A 23,839-nucleotide genomic window follows, 5' to 3' on the forward strand; every position below is an offset into this window, starting at 1 on the left:
TGAGGAACTCACTCGCTTAGAGGTGGGAACAGAGCTGCCGTTCCTCTGTTCTGGAAAGGGGTTGATGTGTTTCAGGCACAGGGTTAGGATGCCTCGTGGGAGAGGTGTTTTGCACATTTTTCACATACTACAATAGCATCAGTTTACTCAAAGAGAAAAATGTATACCTAAAGAGCATAGGCTGCAACATGAAGGCAAACTGTTATGTGGCAGGGCAACTATGACGACTTGTAGCCACTCAAAGAGGAGCATTTTCCACAGCAATGATGTGATTTAATGTGCCAGTGGCTACTGATGACCTACATGCAAACATCTTGCGTAAAAAGAAGTCCACATGTTTTAATGATATGAGGGAAATTAATAAGGATAGCATATATTCAGCCTGGGCATCACCTGAATTGGGGGCATTTTTAAGGGTAGTGAAACTGTAGTCACTGGTCCATCGGTTTTCCTCCTGGTGACCTCGATGGAGGGATTTTCAGATTATGGCGAGGCTCTCTGAAACGCTGGCTGCCTAACCTCATTTCCATGCAGATGTGGTCTTCTGCTAATCTGCCCAACAGCAGATTATGTCTGCTATTTGGTCAGATAGTGGGACTGATGCTGGTGCTGTGGGTTTAGACTCTCAGCAGCTGTTGAGGGACATCAGAGCCACACAGTTCCAACATGCCAGAGACGCTCACAAAAGCAGCAGTAGGTCTGCTTCTGCCTGAGCAAAGGAATCAAAGGTAGTGTATGTGTGGTCACTCAGAGACAGATGTCTGGCTTACATTCATTTCTGTTTTTCCGCTCTGTGTCTTATTATTTCTTTCCCATCCGTGGGTACAGAGACTGCTTGAGGTTTGGGATTTCACAGATGAACCACAGATGTTGTTTTTTTAATTCATGAAAGCCGGAACAGTTTTTTTTTTTTTTTTTTTTTTAAATCCAACTAGAAAGTTGAACAAAACACTGCCCCTCATGTAAGCTGAATTCAGTCTTTCTACTAAGGTTGTTGTGACACCCACGGCAGAATCGGTTGCACATGTGAGCTGGCGACTGACACGTTTTCAGACTGGTATTTTATTTGTACGGATACAATGCCGAGGTAATAGTGCCACCTTAAAAGGACTGAAAAGGACGGAAGAAAATAAAAGCACTGGTCCCGTATTTCCCTCTTCCTCTCGTTTTGTAATTCATTTTCTTGCCTACTGACTGTAAAAAAAAAAAAAAAATAAAAATAAAATTATTTTTTTAAAAGAAAGACAATTTGAGGAAAGTCAGATGTTTGAATTCCTGTTTGTTGTGTCCACCTGATGGATTTTCCTAACCCACAAAGATTGCAATCAAACTGCAGGCAAAATTAGCTCAAAATCTGATTACTTTGCTTTTTGCTGCACAAAGATCATAGCTATTCAATTCTGGATTTTGACCGCAGCTGAAAGTAGTCCTTAAGCAAATGTCCTCCAAAAATTTCTAATTTATTTTACTCTCAGTGATTCTATTCATATCCAGCCCAGCCACTCCTGGATCCAACCCAGCATCCACGTACACCTTTGTTCAGAAGTTGCAGCCGCCGTTCCACAAAAAAGCCTCATCCGCAGTGACCGCTGAGTGCTACTGCACATGAAATTGTAACAATTGACTTTAGTAAATCCATGTTTATTTTCATATATCCATCCATCCATTCTCTTTTGCGTATCCTTTTCAGGGTCGCGGGTGGGCTGGAGTCTATCCCAGCTACCATAGGGTGAAAGACAGAACACCCTGGATAGGTTGACTGTCTGTCGAAGGGCTTACACACAGAGACAGACAACCATTTGTACCTATGGGCAATTTAGAATGACCAATTAACAGAACCCTACTACTGCATGTCTTTGGACTACAGGAGAAAGCAGGAGTACCCGGAGAGAACCCACGCTAACACGGGGAGAACATGACCCACTATGAGCACCTGGTGACAGCGGGAAGGAAAAACTCCCTTAACCAGGCTTAGGGAGAGACAGCCATTTGCCACGACCCGTTGGAGGTGAGGGGCAGGTGAGGAGAAGGAGACAGAACAAAAGACACACTGTGAAACTAGTAATCGAGGAGGAACAGCTTTAATCAGGAGGAGGACCAAGAAACTGATCATTTTACCAAAGATTCAAATGGTAAATGAAAGGTGACCACTTTTTGGATTTTGGGAGAATCGCAGGCCAATGAAATAGCCTGCTTCAGTTCCAATAGAAGGACTCCAACACAGGCTGAACAGAGCTGGAGGAGGAGATGGGCAAACCTCATGCGCGCTAGCTAGTCGTACACGCACTGGAAAATTCACTACTCTGGTCACACGTCGACGTAATATGACATCACACAGACTAGGAATCAAGTCAGGATCAAGATCACCTAATATTCGTGAATACTTTCTGTTAGTGAATTTTGCAATTTAATCGTGTATTTGCTTCAGAAAGATTTCCTGCATTTGAGGAACTGAATTTTCATGACAAAAAAAGAAAGAAAGAAAGAAATCTGGTGTCTGGGATAATGTTTGAAGTAGAAGGAAAGCTGGTATTACCAGCGGTGCGGTATGTGATGAGAACAGAACTGCCCATTCATTCTCAGAGGAGGATGAATCAGACCACCTTGGGTCAATAGTTCTCTTTTCTCTTTCCTCTCCACCTGCTGAGAGCAGTCAGTAGCTCAGCGTGAGAAGAGGAAACCTTTCTGTGCTTTTTTTTTTTTTTTTTTTTTTTTAAATTCCTTTTCCTGTTCTGTCAGATCACAGGCAGATCCACCTCAACCCCAAGAGACACAATTACCTGCCTTTCCTGTTTCACCTCACCCCCTGCTCCTCCTCTACCTCCACTTCTTCCCTCCTCTTCACGGGCACGTCAGCTTGCGCCAGCTGTCCTGCTTCATCACATAGAAGCATTAGACTGTACTTTCTAAAGGCAGAGCACTGTACCACTGTAAATACCACCAGCCAAAATTGCCTGAGATTCAACAAAACTGTAGATGTGGGCATCTCCTTTGGTGTCAAACCAATATGCAAGAGAACAGGTAATAGATAAATAAACCTTAAGGATAAATTATTACTTCTAAAAAAAATGCAATTTAAGAGATGAGCAACTTGCGACAGTAAAGAGTACAAACATAATACAAGTAGTAGAATATTTTAATGCCATTAAAAATAAAGTGTTTGTAGCTTTTTTTCCCCATCAACCCAAAAACTGAGTTTAAGAAAAGCCGACTGGGAGTTCTGACTCTTCTCAAATGTCCCCTGGGCTCCAGCTCCACTGCTAAAGACCAGGCTCTCAGGGCGGCGACTGAGGCGCTGAGACCTCCCTGAAAAAAGAGCCCAGCTGCTCTGCCACACAGTCTCAGCTACCAACAAGAGTCATTATCCACAGCTTTGCTGCAACCACAGATACTGAGCAGAGGACTGGACAAAGGCCATGACAGATGGCTGCTTCTCTGCCTTCTCCTGGCACAAAACTCTTTAATTCTTGGAAGCGTGACACACAGACACAAAAAAAGGCAATTTTGAGATTTTAAAATGTTGTGTGAACAGTTTCACCGCTTGCATGATGTTTATTTTGCAATTAAAAAAAACAAACTGTCAGTGTTTTATCTAGTTCATTAATGTGAAGACAGTTTGAAGGTACTAAAAAAAAAAAAAAAAAAAAAAAAAAAATTAGTACCAGATGAAATATACATCTATTAATGAAGAGACTGAGGAATGCAATTGAAAAAGAGAAATTACACCAAAGACTCTGTGAGAGAGGTACTGGAATCTATGGAAGGATTCTGCAACAGCAAGGATTGCGAAAATCTGGTTGAGGGGACCAGAATTTTAAAACCATGCTTGATTACAAATGCAACGTCTCTGATTCATAATTGCATGTCTTATGATTTTTCATGTTGGCATTGACTAACCAATGAAAGAAAACAGCACTTGTATATTTTCCTCTAAATGGCTAGACTAATAGTTTACCTATAAACCCATCCCTGTTCCCAGTACCAATAGTCACCAGCTTCACTCTCTGAATGGTTTGTTTTTATGAACCAAGAGTTCTGACAGATCTTGGGAAAATGGCATTTTCTGAGTATGCACGTTGGACATGGAATACTTTACAGAAAGGCCTAAATTTGAACATGAATGAAGTTATACGGATGCAGGGAAGAAGACTTATGGACGTTTGTTTCATGAAGCCACTTAACGTTTTATGTTATGGATATTATATATAGTGCATTTTGTTATAGATTTTATATTTTTTTGTTGTATTTGTACCATTTTTGAGATATGTCGGGTTGTATTTCAGCTACCTAGCCCAGATCACACTTTGATTGTGAGATTGTGATCTCAACGGGACTTCCTGGTAAACTAACAGTAATAAATCCCTAAATTGGACCAAGGTCAGGAAATTGGCAATTTAACACATGCAGTCTGTTTTTTAGGATAACCATTGAAGTTAGTTAATTTAGATAATGCTTAAAAAACAAAACTGCCCAAAAATTTGCCAAGAGGTATTACTGAGATGATTGCCAAGTGACAGGACTTGTTTCTAGAAAGGTTTTAGATTACACCGTGCCATTTAAAAGAACGTAATTATCAGAGGACAGATAATATAATGGATGTTTAAGGCACTCCAATAGTAATGCCATGGCTGTGATCACAGCCTTTGTTGGCTCTTGTCCAAACCTATCAGAGAAAACACATTCAGATAAGCTCCTTAATATCCCATCTGAGCAAGTGAATGAATGGAAATACTTTACACTACTATAATACTGCCAGCTCAAAGAGCATTTTGTTGATCCAACTGAGCTAGATGTCGTCATCCCACGGTCCTCGTTTTTTTTTTTTAAAATGCAAAAGCACAAACTGCTTTCAGTCCTACATCCAATCAAGGTACAGCGATAGAAACCACGTGCACTGATGTGGTATCCTTAAGCAAGGCAATAAATTTCTGTCCTGTCACGCTACATATCATTCCTTTTGCAGAAAACCAAAAGGACGCATTTTTCCAGCAAGTTGTCTACATGAGTGTTTTGGCCCCATGCTACCAGGTGAGCATCATATGAAGGTCTATTTCTCTTCATCGTGTCTATCACTTTATGACCACAGTGTACCCATGTTAGAATGGCTGCCTCAAGAAGGATACTAGGTCACAAAGCTCAAATAATCTCAAACTAATGGGATGTGATGGAATTGCAGATGACAAATCTTCAGCAACCCAGGAGGAGGATCTGAAAACATTTAGGTAGTTCTGAAAGCAAAATGCGGTAAAATTTCAAACGAGCCATGACTATCGTGACTATTTGAATAATCAACAGTCATGACAATTCCAGACTAAATGATAAAATATAGACAAATTGTTGAACAAAACAACTTTCTTACAGCATTAAATCAAAGATAATATGATTTACTACATCCATTTGCAGGCTTTTATACTAAAATTAAAAGCACCATTATATGGATATCATTTTTCCAGCTACCCCTATCTTCGTGCTGCTTCATGTTTTTTCCTGACGAGTAGCCAGGACAATGTTCAGCGCCCCCCCCCCCCCATCCCCTGGCTTCCACTCTGTAAGCAGAACTCAGTCTCATCGCTTCACGTTGCTGCCGGGTTTGGCTGTGTTCAGCGTGGGAGGCCGGCTGCCACTGAGGGGACAGAGGACAGATGTGGCTTACATAATGATCAGCAAATCAGTTCTCAGCGCCCCTAATCCTGCAAGCATCCCTCCATACATCTCCCTACGGCTGCTTCGCCAAGCCATGCCAAGCTTACTGTGCTGTGCAGAGCCAGAGAGCCCCAGGCAAGTTGCTCCTTCCCACTACTGGTTAGAAAGAGCCAATCAATGGACTCAGCAGGGAGAGCTTTTACAGCTCCACTGGAAGGCAATTATCAACATTTTTCAGTAAAGGGACAATCAGGCCACCGGATGATAGCTCGAGGTTCAGCAGACAACAGTCCAATATGAGAACATAATGTGAAACAAAGTAGGGAGAGGCAACGCTTTGTGAATATTTAGAAAGACCCTATTCAGTGGCTGGTTCATAATAGAATAACAAGCTGAACATCTACAAATTTGTTTCAGCCTGCTGCACACATCAGGGCTGGGTACAGAGACAAATGACAAGCACCAGTTCCCCTAAGCAATGAAGGGACCCAACAATGGAAGAAGAAATGGGGAAGGATTCAAGATTCAAATAAAAAAAATGAAAAGTTCACAGTAGTTTCCACTCTACTGGTTTGTGAATGCGGGTGTTCAACAATAATAATTTAAGCTGATTCCTTAATAAGGGATTAACCTCCCTTCAATTATCAGTAGCTTTTCTAAAAACAACATTGAACCAAAAAAAAAAAAAAAAAAAAAAAAAAAAAAACAACACCCTCAGGATGTTTATTATTCTAGGGTTTGAGTAGAATAGTCATTAATATCTTTTTCCCCTCTTCAAATCAAAGGATTGATCAGTTACAGAAAGTTCGGTGATTCATAGATGCAGCTAGTTACCATTTTTCTTACAGGACAATTCTAGATGCAAAAAGAAAAATATTGACCCCAGCAGAGATTTCTGGAAAGTCATCCCACTTTATGCTTTAATATTTCGAGCTACACAAATGAAATACCATTTGACAAATAATGCAGGGCAGGACATTTAACGCACTCAACGATTTAGCCTGTTAGAACCGTGGTTCGCTCTTTGTTCCCCCCAGTTATGCAGAGCAATTAGCATTTTCTAAAGGTTACAGACTTTGTTGCCATCATTCCTTATCATTTGGTTTGCTCAAGAAGGGCAGTAGAAGGTTTCGCTAAAGAAAAAGTTTGCCTCCTTCTATGAAAGCAGCAATTTTCCTAAATGGCACGGTGTAATCTTAATTAAAATACAAAATAAAAATCATTATTACTTTGAGAGATTAAGATTGCATTTTCATTTCACATCAACAGTATTTTTCTTATTCATTAATGTGCAGAAAGAAAAAAACCTGTAAACATTAAGCAAAGACATTAACCACTGAGGCTGGGTGTCGTCCATGTCCAAAAACCACCAGACACACATAAAGAAGAACCCTTCTGACCTCCACTGAAAGGGTAAATCTAACGCCGAGATTATTTATCCGACTTTTATAGAAGCTGAACTGCTGCCAGTAGAATTGGAAACATGCTGACACTAAAGGCGTGTGGGATCTTCTCAGGGGCAGGATGGTAAAATTAAATGACAGCTAAGATGATGAGTTATTTTTCACGCAGCATGACATATTTCTCATGAGCTTAATTCATACGTGCCAGTCAACCGTTCATAGCTGAAAGAAACTCAAATCCCATTTCCACATGCAGCAACACAGGTGATTCACCAATCAGCTCTGTGCTCATCATTTCCGAGAAGGCAGACATCTATGGGCTCAAATTGTGGTCATAAATATTTTGTACTTGTAAATCAGTTTTGTGTAAAAAGAATTTGTGTGTGGGCTTAGCCAAAAAATACGGGTGAAACTCTGCAAGTTACAAGTACGAATTTTGACCCTATTTTTCTTCCTTTCATCTGATTGGCCAATGTCATGTCAATCACAAATGTAACTATCAAATCAGAGAACAGATGGTTTGGCTGTCGGAGGGGCGCTTTTTTGAACTGCAGGTCCTTGAAGGGTAATACAGTTTGAAGCCGGAGGATCTCATTATAAATATCCGATAGCAGTTAGATCCCCTAACTTTCAGCAGCTGTTGAAAGGATAAAGTTTTAGTATATCAGTGGTTAGAAATACCATTATTACTTTAGGATTATTTTAACACAAAGTCAGGGCTGACCCAGGACCATGGCTGTGAGTTACAGTGCACAGCATAAAGGTCCTTTCACATTGGACGCAGGATGTGCTGCTAACTGCCAACTAAAAGCCAAGGATCCAGAATTTGTTGCGCTGGCTGCTGAACTCTGTGGGTTTTTGCAGCAGCTCTACCTGTACTAGATGCACCTGCTCCTTGTCGTTTCTATCTCGGACTTTGTGTCCTCTACAAGAGTTTGTGTTTTTTTTGCTAGTTCTTCAAATGTTCAATAAAAACATGTAAGCTCATTCATAATGAAGAAAGCTTTGTAACTATCCCCACTAGTGAAGACTGTCATGCTGGTTCAGCTTGGCAAACCTGAGGAGAGAGAGGAAAGAAAACGTTGTGCTAACTAGCAACAGCAACTCGTGCTGATCTTCTTGACCTTCCAGTTACTGAGTGGCTCACTGGTTTATTTAGTGATCTGCATTCATGGTTTCTTGTTCTAGTATACGTGTTAACAAATGTTAAATTATGTCCATAATACCACAAATTGTACAAGTAACGGGTATCTGGAGCAATTTTGCAGAAAGAAAACGGCAAAAAGTTGCTCAGTGCAAAGCAGCTGATAGGCGACAGGGTGCTGACATTAAACTGGACTTGTTGTACATTGCATCAGCTACCATATTGCCTCAGCTTAGAAATAAATCTTAACATTTATTGCTTATTTTATCTTTTCCTCACCCACACAGCTTGCATAACTAATCAATTTATTCACTTTACCTAGACAAGGAAAATAGGACATGTTCTCCTTACTATAATTCAAGCCCAGTAGGCTGCTTCTGTTGGTGGCGGTGTTTCTTTTTTATATATATTTATACACACAATTCAAATCTCATGAATTCTGGCAGTGACATCATCTGCTGTTTCGGTGAGTGGCTCAGTAAGAAAGGCCATGGTCCAGCAGAGCAAAAAATGCAGCAATTTCTTCCAGAGACAGCATGTCAATCTTCAAACAGCTGTTCAGAAGTGCTGGTGTGGTGGCAGCCTTTTCTGCAGTTTGAGGAGAAAAAAAAAAAAGTACTTTAAGACTAGGAAACGAGGCCGACTACCTCAGTTCAAACCAGCCCTCTGAAGCCGTCTGAACTAGAGGAAACATCTATTGCACCACAGTCTGTCAGAAATGAAATGAAGGCATCACACTTCACAGGGAACCGGGATGGCAATAGCCTAATGGTGAGAGAAGAAAGGTTTCATTCTGGAAACTTGATGGCATGAATCACGACTGTGGGAATGCAAGCGAGGCAAGCTCGACAAAGCTATGCAAGAAGCAGCTGCTGATGTGCCACCGAGGAGAGAGCCAAAGCCTTCGTTGCTATGTTTACATTCATTCATACATGGATTATTCTGGATAATCAGGCTATGCAGGAACGCTGGAAGCCCCCACCGGGCTCTATATGCGAGCAGGTTTTTCAGATTTTTTTTCTTTTTTTCCTTGAATTTAATCAGGTGTTACTGAAAGCAGAGGGATGGAGAAATGTATGCTTTTAATACTGCTGTGTTAATAGTTTCATTGCGACAACTCTAGTGCTGAAAAATGATCCTTTAATAAATCCAGTATGCTGATAATGACAAGCATTAAGCGAAGAGTCTTGCGAATGAAAAAGTGAGTCAATGGTTTTAATAATTAAATAAATAAAATTTAATTTAAAAAAAAAAAAAAAAAAAAAAAAAAAAAAACACATCCTTATCTCACTAATATGGACTCCAAACTTAGGTTGGGCAGTTATGACATTATAGTAATGAACATAGGCAAGGGGCGTTGGCGCCATTTACATTTGTAGTCCCTGTTCTATTGTCTCATTGGCGAGCTGAGGGGGGAATGCTACACTTTTTTGGATGATTGCCGGCTACCCCCAGAAGCTAAGCAGGCTAACCAGTGGCCAGACTGTCCATGCAGAATTTGACTACAAAGTCCAGAGGATTTGCCACAAGCAGCTGACCTGAATAATGATCAGTGACCACTCACATTTCAAGCAGGGTTTTTTGTGTGTGTGTGTGTGTGTGTGTGTGTGTGTGTGTGTGTGTGTGTGTGTGTGTGTGGGGGGGGGGGGGGGGGGGGGGGGGGGAATATTCACATGCTCAAACGCAAGTGGTCATTCTTCCAGGAAGTGAACTAAAGCAGGAGCACTAGAAGCAGTGCACTGCCAGCCAAGGAGACGTGCTGAAGAGGAATAGGGTGTCATAATTGAAATCAGGTAAGGTCTTGGATTTTTTAATATTGTGCCCCCCTCGTTTATGGGTCAGAATATTAGACTGTTCAATATAATGCAGTATCAGCCATTATCACTTCAACACTAGACATGAGTTTTGTGTTTTAAGCATTCAGAAGTGTTGAAAAACAAACCCCTACATTTCTGGTTCTATCACTGAACAATCTGGGGAAACACTTATTCAATTATGAGCACCATTATATAACCAGTTGTCTTTCACTACAGTCTTAGTTGTGCCATGGTTCAGCTATGCTCCTGCCGAGGCAGTGCTTTCGCTCTGCAAAAACTTTTTTTATGTAAATTTTGTGAGAAAAAAAATAAATATTGGAGGACCTGAATAAATTCAGTCAGGAAGTCTTTATAAGCCGTGTAATGTGTTTCTCTCACAGAAATCCACATTTATTTCACTGACTTATTCTTAATCCTTGAACCTGGAAAAGGAAGCCGGATTTCCCACTGGCATTTCTGATTCACATTCCTCCCCAGAGAGGAGAATAACCACAATACTGAAAGGCATGTGAACACACCGCAGTGCTCTGAGGTTCTGCTCAGTTGTTAATGGACACAGCTGAATGAGAAAAACATACCATAGCAGCAACCTGCCTCGAATGAAGTGGATCACGTGCTAAGGACGCCGACGCCTGCCCTCCTCCTCCATGATGCTTGGCTGACTTAACTGCCATGCCTGCAGTTTGCCTTATCAACTTATCTTTACTGCTGTGCAGCCAGGCAGGTGATGTAGAAAAGATCTTGCTTTGTCTTTTGTGCTTGTGCGCACACACACAGAGCTTTTTATCTCATATGCACAAAGCCCACAGCGGAGTACCTTTAAAAGGCACAGACTCAGAGAACATGCTGCAGAAAGGCACACACACTTCACACTTTAAAGCTCAACACTGAAAGAATACAAGCAAAAACAAAAATAATCTCTCTAGAAAAACTACAATGGTGCATTTTTCCCTTGAGAAAGATAAACTCATCACAAGTCAGGCGTTGCGGTCAAGTGCACACTGAGTTTTTGCAGCAAAGAAAAAGGAAACCGAGTCTCTGCTCTGTGAGCAAACACAACACCGACAACCTGGTCTGAAGAAGAGCTCAAGCAACAGTTAATAACATATTCTCAGTGCTACGAGTTAATCAGGAACGTTTTACAGTTCAGGAATTCAGCTGATGAGTAACACTAATGGCTAGTGCAGTTAGCAGTAGGTGACCTTTAATTCCTACTTCATCTCAATTACAAGCAGCTGATAATGAGGAGTACAAGGGGCAGAGCCAGTGTTCACATGGTTAATGTAACAAACACAGATAATCTACAATGTAGGCAGCGTTTGGAGCGGGACAGATAACCTGCAACAATAGCTCGCTGGCAGTCTGAAAATATTTCCCCATCGCCCACCGGCACAGACACATCGGTAATGGTTTGGACAGGAAGCTTTGGGATTTCCATTCACTGAAAACATTTCATCCATTCTCATGGTACGGTAATCCAGATGGCAACAGCAACCTGTTTGGTTAGTGTAGATTAGGGTTGGGTCATATTTTAAAATCACCCAGAAACCTGATACATTACCAAACGGTGGGTGGATGCATGTGTGCATGTTCAGCCCACCCGCTGACACCTCCAGAAGCAAAACTGAAGCAGAAAAGAAAAACAAAACAACATTCTGCATCATTATTACTGTTTTTAAACGGGAAAAAAAAGGTTCTCTACGCTTTGAGTACCAATTTTAAGAGCCGGATTATCATTGTGTTCTCTTCTTCTTTGTGGCAGTCAAACACTTTCAGTACAAAATATAAATATAATGTGAGTAACCAGAGTGTTGCTTTATACTAGCATCCGTCAGCCTGTGTTAATTTCTGTTTGTTTGTTTTTTTATTTGTTTGCTTTTTAAAACCATCAGCAGCTTGTACATTTTTTATTTGTCAGTGTTAGGAAGTTTTAGTCTATATTATGGCTGGCCTGCAGCTGCACTTTTACAAACCTGGCTCCAAAAAGAAAACAGGTGGGTGTAACTAGGGCTGCTCAATTAATCGAATTTTAATCACGATTACGATCTGGGCTTTCAACGATCATTAAAAATGACTGAGCCGATTATTAGCCCCTCCCTCATTTATCCGCGACACCTTAAAGGCCGGTCCGTGAAAATATTGTCGGGCATAAACCGGTCCGTGGCGCAAAAAAGGTTGGAGACCGCTGATTAAGAGGACCCGAGGGAAGCTCGGAAAGCTAAGCAGAAGTTATTTGGAGAGGAGAGTGACTGCCGCTGGTTGAAAAGAGAGTTTAAAAAAAAAAAAAACTTCAGTGGTGTTGCACACTATTTTATATTATTTTTTTAAAGTCATTGTTAACCCTTTAAAGCCGGTCAGAGCTGCACGCTCCGTTTTGCGTAACTATTGTTAAATCCCTGTAGAACCTGAACCGTGTAAGCTAGCGCAATAATTTGTTTTGCATATGAAACCGGAGGAGTTGTACTTACATCTGATGCCACCAGCTTGTCCTCGGTCACGGTTTCGTTCCACATATAGCTTTGCAAAAATTGCATAAAAAGCGCTTGCAGGAACAAAAACATAATATTCCAGAAACACGCTTTGCCGTTCCTATCAGCTGTTCGTAACACTTCCCACAGTGAAATGATGCACATGCTGTTTTCTTTGCAAATTTGCATCATAGGATTGTTTTTTTGTTTTTCCTGCAGTATATAAAAATTGCTGTATCTCCAAAATAAAACTATGAAGACACTCAAAATAAATTTCCTGTGGTGGGAAACTATTTTTTGCAACTTTATTGTATTTAAAGTTTTGAGGGATAAACCTCTTAAACTTCTCCAAGTAGAAATATATGTAAAAAAACAAAAGCGATTTTCAATTTTTTTTGTAGTTTATTGCACTTTTCTGCAATTTATGTAATTACTATGCACTTAATGCATACATATTATTAAAATATGGGCTATAACAGTTGTATTGATGTATAGCAACTTGAAATGCTCCCACAAATGGCACTACAGCATGTAAAAAAAAATAATATAAGCTCTGGTGGACTTGGTTCTATAGTAGGTCTTAAAGGGTTAAATAAATATCGTCAAATAATCGTGATCTCAATTTCAGTGAAAATAATCGTGATTATCATTTTTGCCATAATCGAGCAGCCCTAGGTGTAACATACGCTATTAAATGATGGTGTCTGCAGCAAATATAGCAACATGACACTCACTCAAGAATAACCTAGAACAGGGGTGTCAACACTGGTGCTTTGTCCTACAGTATTTTACACTTTACCTCTTAAAACCCTACTAGGAGAAACACGTCACATTTCAAGTCTGCTAATAGCATCAGAACTAGTGACAGTATCTGCCTCTACAGCTACCCTTGGAAAAAATTCAGAGTCTATTCTAATGGCCATTAAGCCATAACTTTATTAATATATTTAAGGTGCCAAAGCTCCTCATTAAGGGTACAGGAAGGTCATCAAAGGTCGTCTTCATGAGGGAACAAGTCAACACCCATTACACAAATGCCTTCAGTCCAGGGTTTCCCCACTGGCTGCTACTGCATGCTGAGACTCATTGTCTGTATTCAAGCTCAACACAAAAGATAGGAGGGCAGTCCCAACCTGTGACACAATTCCAACTATTTATCCATTGAGTGGAATTCTTAAGGTGGTCTGACACCAAATTAGTACCACACAAACAGTATCCAATCAAACAACACTCAGCGATAACCTAATAGGAACTAATTCAATATAATCATTCATTTCTGTGCTGAGATTTTTTAAAGTTCCAGAGTTTATAACGCAGGTTTTCTGCTTGTGTTTAAAACTAACAGAAAAACTATTGCATCAGTGATTAAATTATTCAGGCCACCGTTTCTATGTGAAATAATACGGAAGAACAGTTTCTGGAAAAACCTCTGAAAGGGGAAATTAAAACACCTGACCAGTGGTTAGTGTGACTTTATGTAGATTTAAAGACAAATTTATGTTAGAAATAGGCCACTCTAATTATATAAATAAACACATATTATACAGTCCACATAAAACAGTGCACCTTCTTCTGTGTGAGGCTCAGCACAGTGAAGTACAGTGTGGGCCTTAAATTAGCATCCAGGGATTAGCTTAATCATCTGAACATAAAAAAAAAAGCGGCTTCATAACCCACGTGGCTGTAATTAAAAGCCTGACTCCCTGCTCTGTATCCACAGGCTTTCAGCTGCACCTGTCCCTCTTTTGGCTCCTTGTGCTGATCTGGGGCAGCAGATCCCTGCCAGGCATACAAAGCAGCCTCTGCACGCGCTCAGTCTGTGCCGCAGCCAGCAGCGATTCAACGTCTGCCTTGTGTGAGGAACCTGGGGAGGAAACGCTCTCCAACAAAGTCAGACTGTGAACAAACACCTCTTTTACCCGCGTGCTCTGCCTTTTTCTCCTGAGGTGTTTCCTCCCCTCCCTTCCTCCCTCCTTTCTCTCTCTCTCCGCTCAGAGTGATAAAGTACAACAACTTGAGACTGCAGCGAGTAACTCCACTTGTCTTTGCAAATGACTTTCACCCCTCAGTCTCCCTCATTTCCAGAGGCTTAACACATTAAAGATAAAATCTCATTTCCCAGTCTAGCAGCACAGCTAGCCCACAGCTCAGTGAGACTGCATCAGGTACTGATGTTAAGAGCTTTTCTCCTGATCGCAAAATCCTGCAGCCGGGTGATTCGCTCTAATCTCACTACGACCACATCTCATGTTACAATTCGCTGCTTCTATTACATATTTTGCATTTCATTGAAAATTTCAGCTTTTGCAGAGCAGGAAAAAAAAAGCCCTCTGTGGAACTGTATGAAAACAGCACCATCGCATTAGTGTTTGCTGAAACAAGTACTCGATGGATCGTGCAACTAATTAATTTCCAGCAGAACAAGCAGAAAACATTCTCAGTTCCCATCTTCTCCAAAAACAGAATATGCTGCTCATCGTTACCATACGAAACAGTAAACTGTCCAATTTTCATACGTTCAGTCCAGAAAAAGAAGTCACAGCTTCCCACCGAAGATTCAGATAAGATGCAAGTGGCATATTCTCACTGCTGGTTCATATTTCTAATCAATAAATCATACATGCATGCTGCTAACACAACGTCATCTCTGTTACCTACCTCGCCTCGATCATTCATGGCTGTGAGATGATCAGTAGTCTTCACTGTCATTTCAACATATTTTGAGTTTCTGTACCCTCATCCTGTTTGACATCTGTGGGGTTTCTGCTTTGTATTTTTAGCACCCTCTAGGGGTTACACAGCATGGCAAAGGTGTTTGCCTGCACTTTAACGCATTGTATGTTTTTATATGTAAATATGAAAAGAATGCCCCCTGACATTTTCACATTAGAGATTGACCAGAGCTGGATGATTTTTAGCGTTCTCAGCTCAGACTGGTGATCGCAAGTCTGTTTATATGCTGGGCCCTTTCATGCTTTACACACAGCCAGCGTCACAGGCAAATAGTCGCACCTAACAGGTCGGCAGCTGCTAGTGAAGCAAACCGTGGAGTTGTAACAGCTCAACATGGACATTTTAAAAGCAGCTAACAAGGGAAAAAGTGGTTAAAGCTAAAGCTTCCCAGAGCTCAGAGCCAGCCGCAAGCCAGGAGCTTCATTATGAACAGTCACAGGATCAAAGCAGAAACAAGGAAAACTATGGAGCCGAGTGACAAACAGAAGGAGTTGACATCACGTTACGTTGTGAAGTTAGAAACACCAGAAAATGGAGTTGCTGGCTTTTTGTTATACAAACCTGTTGCACCTACTTTTGCTTAGTAAAGTAAAATATGTCAGGCAAAAGTGAGAAAACACAACATTTTCCCCTGTTAATTATCTGTACTTCTTTCCTATAGAAGAGAGTGCTTTATTTCCTGTTGTTGTGAGGAAGTGAGAGAAGATCGTGCAACTTACTAATGTTTAAAAACACCAGAATGACCAAGAAAACTGCAATCAGTGCATTTTTTACTACATACCCGCGCGCCAATCTCCATAAATCAGCCGATATATAGGAATTTACAGTCATCGGTGGGTGAGTGTTTTTGTGCTGGTGATAGCATGATTAAGAGGTGAAAGATCACTCAGCGGGTAAATGACATATAATAACAGTTGTTTCACTGGAATACAAACGTTAAACAAAAGCAGAATAAATATTGGCATTGGTTATGCGCCAGGTTTGCGTGTTGGAATCAGCAGCAGAGTGTTGCATTCAGTGCATCAGCTAAAAAAGAAAAGTTAAAGAATGAAATATGTGACTAAATGCAGCACATCCGTGTTTAAGCTCTAGCTAAAGTAAAGGACCATGCTAGCAACAACAAAGAAGTGCTCGTATCTTTGAACTTGGCAGCATTTTATTTAAATGCACAGCCCAACACAGCAAATCACGTAAGGAGTTAGATTATATGAAAATTAAGTATTTTAATGTAAAACTAAGCAATACATGCACACAAAAATCCTAATTTAAAAAAAAAAAAAAAAAAAAAGGTCCAACAAGTTCTTCATCTTTCTTTTTTGTTTTTTTTAAATCCACATTCACGATCTCAGCAATTACCTCAGAGAGTACAAAATAAATGCAGTGCGGAGCTCTTATTTTCACCAAATCCTAATGTACAGCTGTGTGCAGTGTAATGAACTCGCACAGCGGTTATCATAAACCATGTTAAATTGTCTTAATCCTGCACTCACAGCCCCTCTAATTGCTCTTAACCCCACAGGATTCGGAGCGTTGATGTGATTTCCTTAATTGCAGAGAGCTTGCATTTCCTACACTTGCTGTTAAATAAAGAAATTCAGTGCAGCCTAAAATTACTCCCAATTCCAGAAACGTGCCTGGAAGGCCAGACCTGTGTGCGTGTATTTTTGGTGCAAGAACATGTTTTGCGAGGGCAGCCTAAATCCATTCAATTTCAATTTTGTTTCTGCACACTTTGGATTCAGATTTCCTGTAGGCGCAGCCTCGAGGTTCCCGAGCACTCTGAAATCGCTGCTTGCTATTGGCATGAAACATCATTCCCTCTCTCCCACATAACGTCGATAGAGCAGAAAAGAGATTTTTTCACAGGACCAAAGGCTAAACTCTTATTCAACTTTAATGTTTATCAGAATAGCAACAGTGGAAACAGACACATAGCTCCAGGTCAAACAGTTTGAGGAAAAGCAGGGACCAGGCCCTGAAGACGATCGTTCCGGGGCATCGGAATCTGGGGCATTTAGATGACTTTGTGTCTAGCTGGCCCAGTTCCTAGAATTTAGTTTTGTAGATGAGAAAAATGTCAAGTCTTACTTCTACACGTCTCCCTATAGAAGTTTTGGCTGCCAAAGGAGATATCATTTATTTAACGTGTTATGTTTTTCAAGGGGCTTCATAAGTAACACCCACATTATGCTAATATGTACAGAGAGTCTCTGCGTACAATACACTGCCATTAAAGTATTTGCTCGTCTATAACAATGTAGGTTAAAAATGCAGTTTCCCAATTAAAATCCTTTCATTGGGTCCAATCATACGTCTGTGAAGCCGCAGCTACATAACAGCACGTAAATGGTTCTTTGGAATTAATAAAAAGTAAATAAAGCATCAAAGGTTTGTTTATTTCCCCCAAAAGTACAAATGTCAGACTTTCAATGTTTTTCGAGGCCCGTGGGAAGCCTGGAGGACAGAAGGGTCAAACAAATATCTGATTTGCATTGTGACTGTGGGGTAGGAATACATCACAAGCAGACAGCCAGGGAATTCAAAATCAGACTGAAGCACTGGGGGTATTTATACAGAAACTAGCGTGCGCTCGAGTAATTTGTCCAGTAAGCTGTGGTTCAACAAACTGCAGTTTAAAAAAAAAAAAAAACTTTAAACAAGATGTTCTTGCAATATTTTTCCCCTGTTAGGATTCCCCTTTTCCTGAGGCACTCTACATAAATGTCCTTGTTTACTATGAGCTCTGCTCATTAATAAGACCAGGCTGTCATTGAGTGACCTTCTGCTGACTGTAAAAGCAGTATATGCAAGTACGTGTGAGTCAAGGAGTGTACCGCACTGCACATGTGTCAGAGGCGAAATGCACAAGGTCCTGCAGTGATGAATGAACAGTAACCCACCCTATAGTGTGTGGCTCATAAATGTAGCCTCCAGTGTACAGAAGCCTGTATGATTCTCATTTCGCTGTGACAGGGTTGTGAATCTTGGCCAACTTTCTTTCCAAGTGCACACTATATCTTCTGGACTTATCAGAACTGATCACATCCAGTTAGCAGGAGCCAGTATAAATGGAACCTGACCTAGGACGACTAACAAGTATGTGGAGTTCAATCTAGTTTTAGGCTCAGCTGGGCTTGAGTTTCCTCCAGGTCAGTATTTGTCCTAATGATCATTGAAAATTTTAAATAACTGCATAATCAGTGGCTCCATAGTTGTTTACACACTCGCCTAACAAGTGAAAGCTCAAAGGAAGGAGAAACAAATCCCTTTGCAGTTTACATCAGGAAGGGCATCCAGGCTAAAAAGTCCAACATGTGGAGCTACTTGATGTGGTGAGTACTTATTGCTGCATATTCAACCTTAATGTTATATCTCTGTTTACAGTCAGGAGGCACAAAGAAACTGCCATCAGCTGTTTTGGAATGCAATAGAAAAATCACATGAAATTTCACAAACATCACATCAGTGCCTAAAACAAAACAATAAGTATCTGCAATGGTGAAAATTCAAGTTTTAACCACTTCAGAGCCATAAAATCAGAGCTGTGTGTAGAGCAGAGCTACCTAAAAATCACTGCCGCTATGACATGTTTTTCATCAACACTTTAACACATAAAAAGAAAAAAAGACCCAGCCTGTTTTCATATCACTACATTTACATGTAGTATGCGTGTAATGAAAGTGTCACTCCTATAACTTCCACAGTACACCGAGAAATATTATAAATCAGGTTTCCCAATGCAAAACAGTCAAAAAGAGGTTAAAGTAAAAAGATGTTACCAGAAATGCGAATCAGCCAAAATCAGCAAACGCACACACATACCTCAAAGACTTTCTTTAAAAAAATAATAAATAAATAAAAAAAAAATCGACAACCAAAACTGTAAGACAAAAAACAAGTACTGGTAATTTTAGCAGCACTGCGATGGTGATGTTGACGTAGCCTGCAGCACAAAGGTGTAACACATCTCCAGTGACATTAAAACACAACCGATATACTGTATCAATGACACTCCCCTGGCCTGAGTACATTTATCACTGGCAGTAAATATTGACAGACTGCAACACTATTTGTGAACATCTCTTCTTGCTAACCAGCTGTTTCCAGGCGTTGAACAAACTAAGTAAACACAGCATGAGTCTCTCCATCATCACCTCTATAAACATATAGTGGCAGCGAGGAATCTGCAGCCAAGGGATGACACTTTGTGCCAAAGCTTTCCAGTTTCTGCTTTTAGTCATTTGTAGTCCCGGCATGATTGACCAATGATATTCGAGCAGGCCTTCGATGTTCGCTAGCTTTAATTACCTGCATTCATCCTTAGATTCTATCAGCGAAAGGTGCAATGAATGGAAAGTCTTGGCCCAAACATAGTTATCCGTTACATAACAGCTGGGCACATCTGGTAGCAGCAGCCCCAGTCATAAAATGATCATCAGCGGTTTTCTGAAAAATTGTGGGCGGCACGTTGGTGCAGTGAATAGGAGCGTTGCCTCACAGCAGAGTCTGAACCTGTCATAAAGCTGACGGCTTCCTGTGTGTGCTCCCTGTGCCCGAGTGGGTTCTCTCCAGGTACTCCGGCTCTGTCCCACAATCCACAGAGATACATGTTAAGTGGGTGTGAATTGGTCTCCGTCTCTCTCTTTTAACCCTGTGATAGACTTGTAAGACCTGCCTTACACTTGCACATCGCCCCAACTCACGTTTACCAATAAAGGCTAGATGCTGTACAGCTGTCCCCTGTGTTTGGTTTTTGCTCAAACTATAAGCGGTGACATTTGGAGATTGTTCATTTAAAATGACCTTTTATTCAGATTCATAATCATGCTGGCCGCAGCCAAAAGCTCAGGATTCAGACTGCTCTAAATGCATCACTTTACACATTTTTTCCTAATCTCAGCTCAGCATGATGACAATAACGTTGGTCATCTCAGGCACTCAACTCTGGCTGCAAGCACAGAGCTAGCAGAAGCCAATCAGAAGAAAGCCGAGCTAAAGGAAAACTAGCCTTAGAAGGAGAGCAGTACAGACAGAGGGTGACCTGAAGGCCTACACCAAGCCTGAGTATACAGATTATTTTGTCCACACAATGATGTGAAGCTATTTCAGTAAAGCTACTGTAAAGATAAAAATAGTGGCTACCCCTTAGCCTCCAAGTTGATGCATCTATGATAATCAATTTCTAAATTCTAAGTTGCATCGTTTGAGTAATCATGTTCATGAGATCTTCATAAAACTTGACCTTACAGTCAAAATCACCGAGATTTGATCTCATCCAACATTTCAAGTTGATACACCTATGGTATCAATTTCAAAATCCTAGGTCACTTCCTTCTTTGGTTATGGCAAGACTCTCAGAAAACCTGACCTCAAGGGCACTCATATTCAAACTCATCTGAGATTTTTAGTGGATAAATCTATGGTGTCAATTTGAATATTCCTACGTGGCTCCATTCGAGTTAGTATTCACAAACTTGGATGCCCACAGTGCTGCCTGCCAAAGGGGGATAAAAGTATGTTCTGAAAATGAGCATTAAAGGCCCCCTTTACAAATGAGATTAATGTTTAAAAAAAAAAAAAAAAAAAAAAAAAAAAATCAGGCAACTTGATTTGAATAGCTTTAAAAATATTCAAGACCATTAAGAATAGTATTTAAGTTCGAAAGGTCAATGATGTCACTCCTGATGAGGAAGTTAAGACCTGACCAAAACTCTGCTTATGAAGAAACATTTTTAGCAAAATACCAAAACACTGTGTAAGAACAATTAAAAGCTTTAGCAAGTTAGCATAAATGCTTTTATCAGCCAGTCCACTCATGCAATCAGTTAGCTGCTCAGCACAACCGGCAGCAGGTCAGACCACACAGCCTCTTTTTTTTTTTTAATTCCACCCTCTCTTCTCATCTTCTCTAACCTCCACTTAACCTGAACTGCTGGAGCAGGCAGGAGGAAGCTGAGCCACCTCTGCTTCAACACGAGTCCTTAATATGAGCCAGGAAATGTGCAAATTACCTTTCTGTCACTGTCACGGTGGGGAAGAGCTAAGCCAGCTTGTGTTTTCTGGAGCAGTGTGGACTACTCATTCAGAGACCATATGCACGGGCACATGATTACAGCTTACACTACGTGCACCTGATGCAGACAGAATTATATTAGCAGAGTGCAGAGTGCCATGGATGAACATGTCCATCTACACTGAAGGTGCCACATCGAAAAAGTTGAGTTGGCGTCTTTGTTAAAGACGGAACTTGTTAAATGACTTGCAGCATTCTTGTGCCATTAAATGCTCTTCTATTAATGGTATAAGTTGGCTTCATTCTTCAGATCAGGCCGTCTACTCCCTTATCAAACCGCTGTGGCGGCTGACAGCTGTTATCACACAGCTTGCTAATATGTAACAGGCTTTCCCTGCCTTGCGGATGTCCTTTAATCCCCATTCAAAACATTTCTTTGTCATTTAAGATATCAAATACAAACTTGAGCGGGGGAAAGTAATCCGTAGAGATCTGTGCAGAATAGGCTGGCTTTATCATTCCCACAATGCAATGTTATTCACAGATAACAACAAGACACAGAAGACACCACTGTGGACTTCTGAGGGGGCATTTATTAACATCTGCGGGCTAAATAGCAAAGTGGTTTGATTAATTCAGAGATATGAAAGAAGTTCTAACTGATGCACCAAAGCTGCCTTTTCTCTGTCCTCTCCACTCCAGCCAAGTTTGCTAGACTGGGCAACTGGCAATCGGCAACCACCACAAAGTTCACACTAACACACATGCAAGCCCGTACATCCATGAAAGCCTCTATTCAGCAGATTTTGGCTCATTTGAATTAGAGAAGCTGCCATTGTCTACCAAATGTGGTCTGATTTGTTGGGCCCTTTCATTTTCTTGGGGAAAAAAAAAAGGAAAGTGGACCAACATAACTTACCCAGCATCAGCTTGGGCCTCTCACTTGTTCATTCCTTTTTAACTTATGTCAGCCCATGCTAACTGAATCTGATGACATTATTTCCAAAAGCTTTTTACTCTTCTACCCTACTGCAGAAACATTCTGTTGGCTGTTGAGACAAATTCAATGTCATGTTATCCCCACCTGTATGTTCATTTACAGGCTGAAAGTGGAGGCATCTGTCAACAGATTTTTATTTTGGCTTCTACAGGTTGCCAGTTTAGTGCACTTTTCAAACCAAGTACATCATAATATATCATTAGTCATTGTTAGCTGCTGAACCTTCAGGGTGTGGTTACAAATTTACAACATTACCCATACAACATTAGGATACAAATGCACAATGTAAGAGAAAATCTCAAATATCATGTAACACTAGTTTGGTGTTCCATACAAGCCAAATAATTACTTTCAGAAATCTATATCCAAGTTATTGAGCATGAGCTCCACTAGGAATATTCTGGCAGTCTTTCATTTGTCGTCTTTCTGGGCAGCCAGAGTACCCAGCAACGTCTCCACACACGCTGGATGAGTGATGTTCAAGAAGAACCCCACACAGCTGTGCATTGTTAGTCTGTAGGTGCCAATTAGCATGTGACCAATGCGTAGCATCCAGAGCATCCCCCCTGAGCTGTGCGTCTTGTCTTTTACGACTGCATGCCTGCACAACCAATGTGTTGGTTTAATTCTCATAGTCTCTTAGAGCAAAGGAATCAAAGATACAGTTACAACACAGCTCAAAGTTGCAACATAAAGTGGAAACTGACAGAGTTTGATGAAATATTGGCTTTTATTTTAAATTAAGTAATAACCTAAGCTTTTTTTTTTTAAGAAAAAAAAAAAAAAAAAAAGCACGGTGATTAGAAGTAGTGCCAACTCCTCCAAGCTAACCTCAGACACGCCTTTGTGTCAGCTGACGAGGTGTGTTTAAAGACCTGCTTTTCCAGCTAGACAATCAGCAATTAGACCCAGACAACACCTAAAGTCTCTGGCAGTGCAGCCGCAGAGGGGCATAACAAGCTACTATATGGCATGGCACTCAAGCAGTGCTATATGTGGGTGTGTGCCATCACACTACATTTATGTAGGCTACTGCAAAGACACAGGAAGCACCTACAATTTTGTTGTACATGTACAATGACAACTAAAAGCTATTGTCCTATTCTATTCTAAATGTGACCCATCAGGTTCAGTCAGTTTCATGTAACAGAAATGACTCACTGCACAAAAAAAGGGTTGTGTCAGCAAATACAATGCTGCGATATAACAACGCAAAGTTCTTTTTACACACATGCAGGCGTCTAACATTCCTACTCATACTTTAGCTGATGCTAACCATAGCAGCTACTGCTAAATATCTCAGTCCAACTTTATCAGCTGCTTCAACATCACCTTAAGATGAAGGCCCAATGAGAACCTACGCACTGAACACATAATACACATAATGTGAAAGCATTGAGGGAAAAACTGTGTTTAGGCAAAATGTGAAGTTTCACAGAGCTAGAAAGTTGTCTACTACTTTCTGACCGGAGAGCCTGTAAGGATGTTCATTTATTTCTCATGAGTGGCTGCCCATGAAAATCTTGTCAAACAAGAACTTGCAGAAGCTCTGCAATGAGTAACATTTTGCAAATTGTGGCACAATTTCTCTACAGAGCGCTCAAAAATGGATTCACAA

At 40.7% G+C, this 23,839-nt stretch overlaps 1 protein-coding gene and 1 long non-coding RNA gene across 2 annotated transcripts in view; one reads left to right on the plus strand and one right to left on the minus strand.

Annotated features, from left to right (window-relative positions):
* Positions 1-23,839, plus strand: part of LOC146661223 (uncharacterized) — a 513,791-nt gene that overhangs the window by 225,304 nt on the left and 264,648 nt on the right. The gene's annotated exons all lie outside the window — the stretch shown is intronic.
* LOC146661224 (polypeptide N-acetylgalactosaminyltransferase 10-like) overlaps positions 1-23,839 on the minus strand; it is a 133,145-nt gene that overhangs the window by 108,246 nt on the left and 1,060 nt on the right. The gene's annotated exons all lie outside the window — the stretch shown is intronic.

This window comes from Rhamphochromis longiceps, linkage group LG10, assembly GCF_057381845.1.
Source record: "Rhamphochromis longiceps isolate RC_006_pf linkage group LG10, R_longiceps_female_GT1.1, whole genome shotgun sequence".
Lineage (NCBI taxonomy): Eukaryota > Metazoa > Chordata > Actinopteri > Cichliformes > Cichlidae > Rhamphochromis > Rhamphochromis longiceps.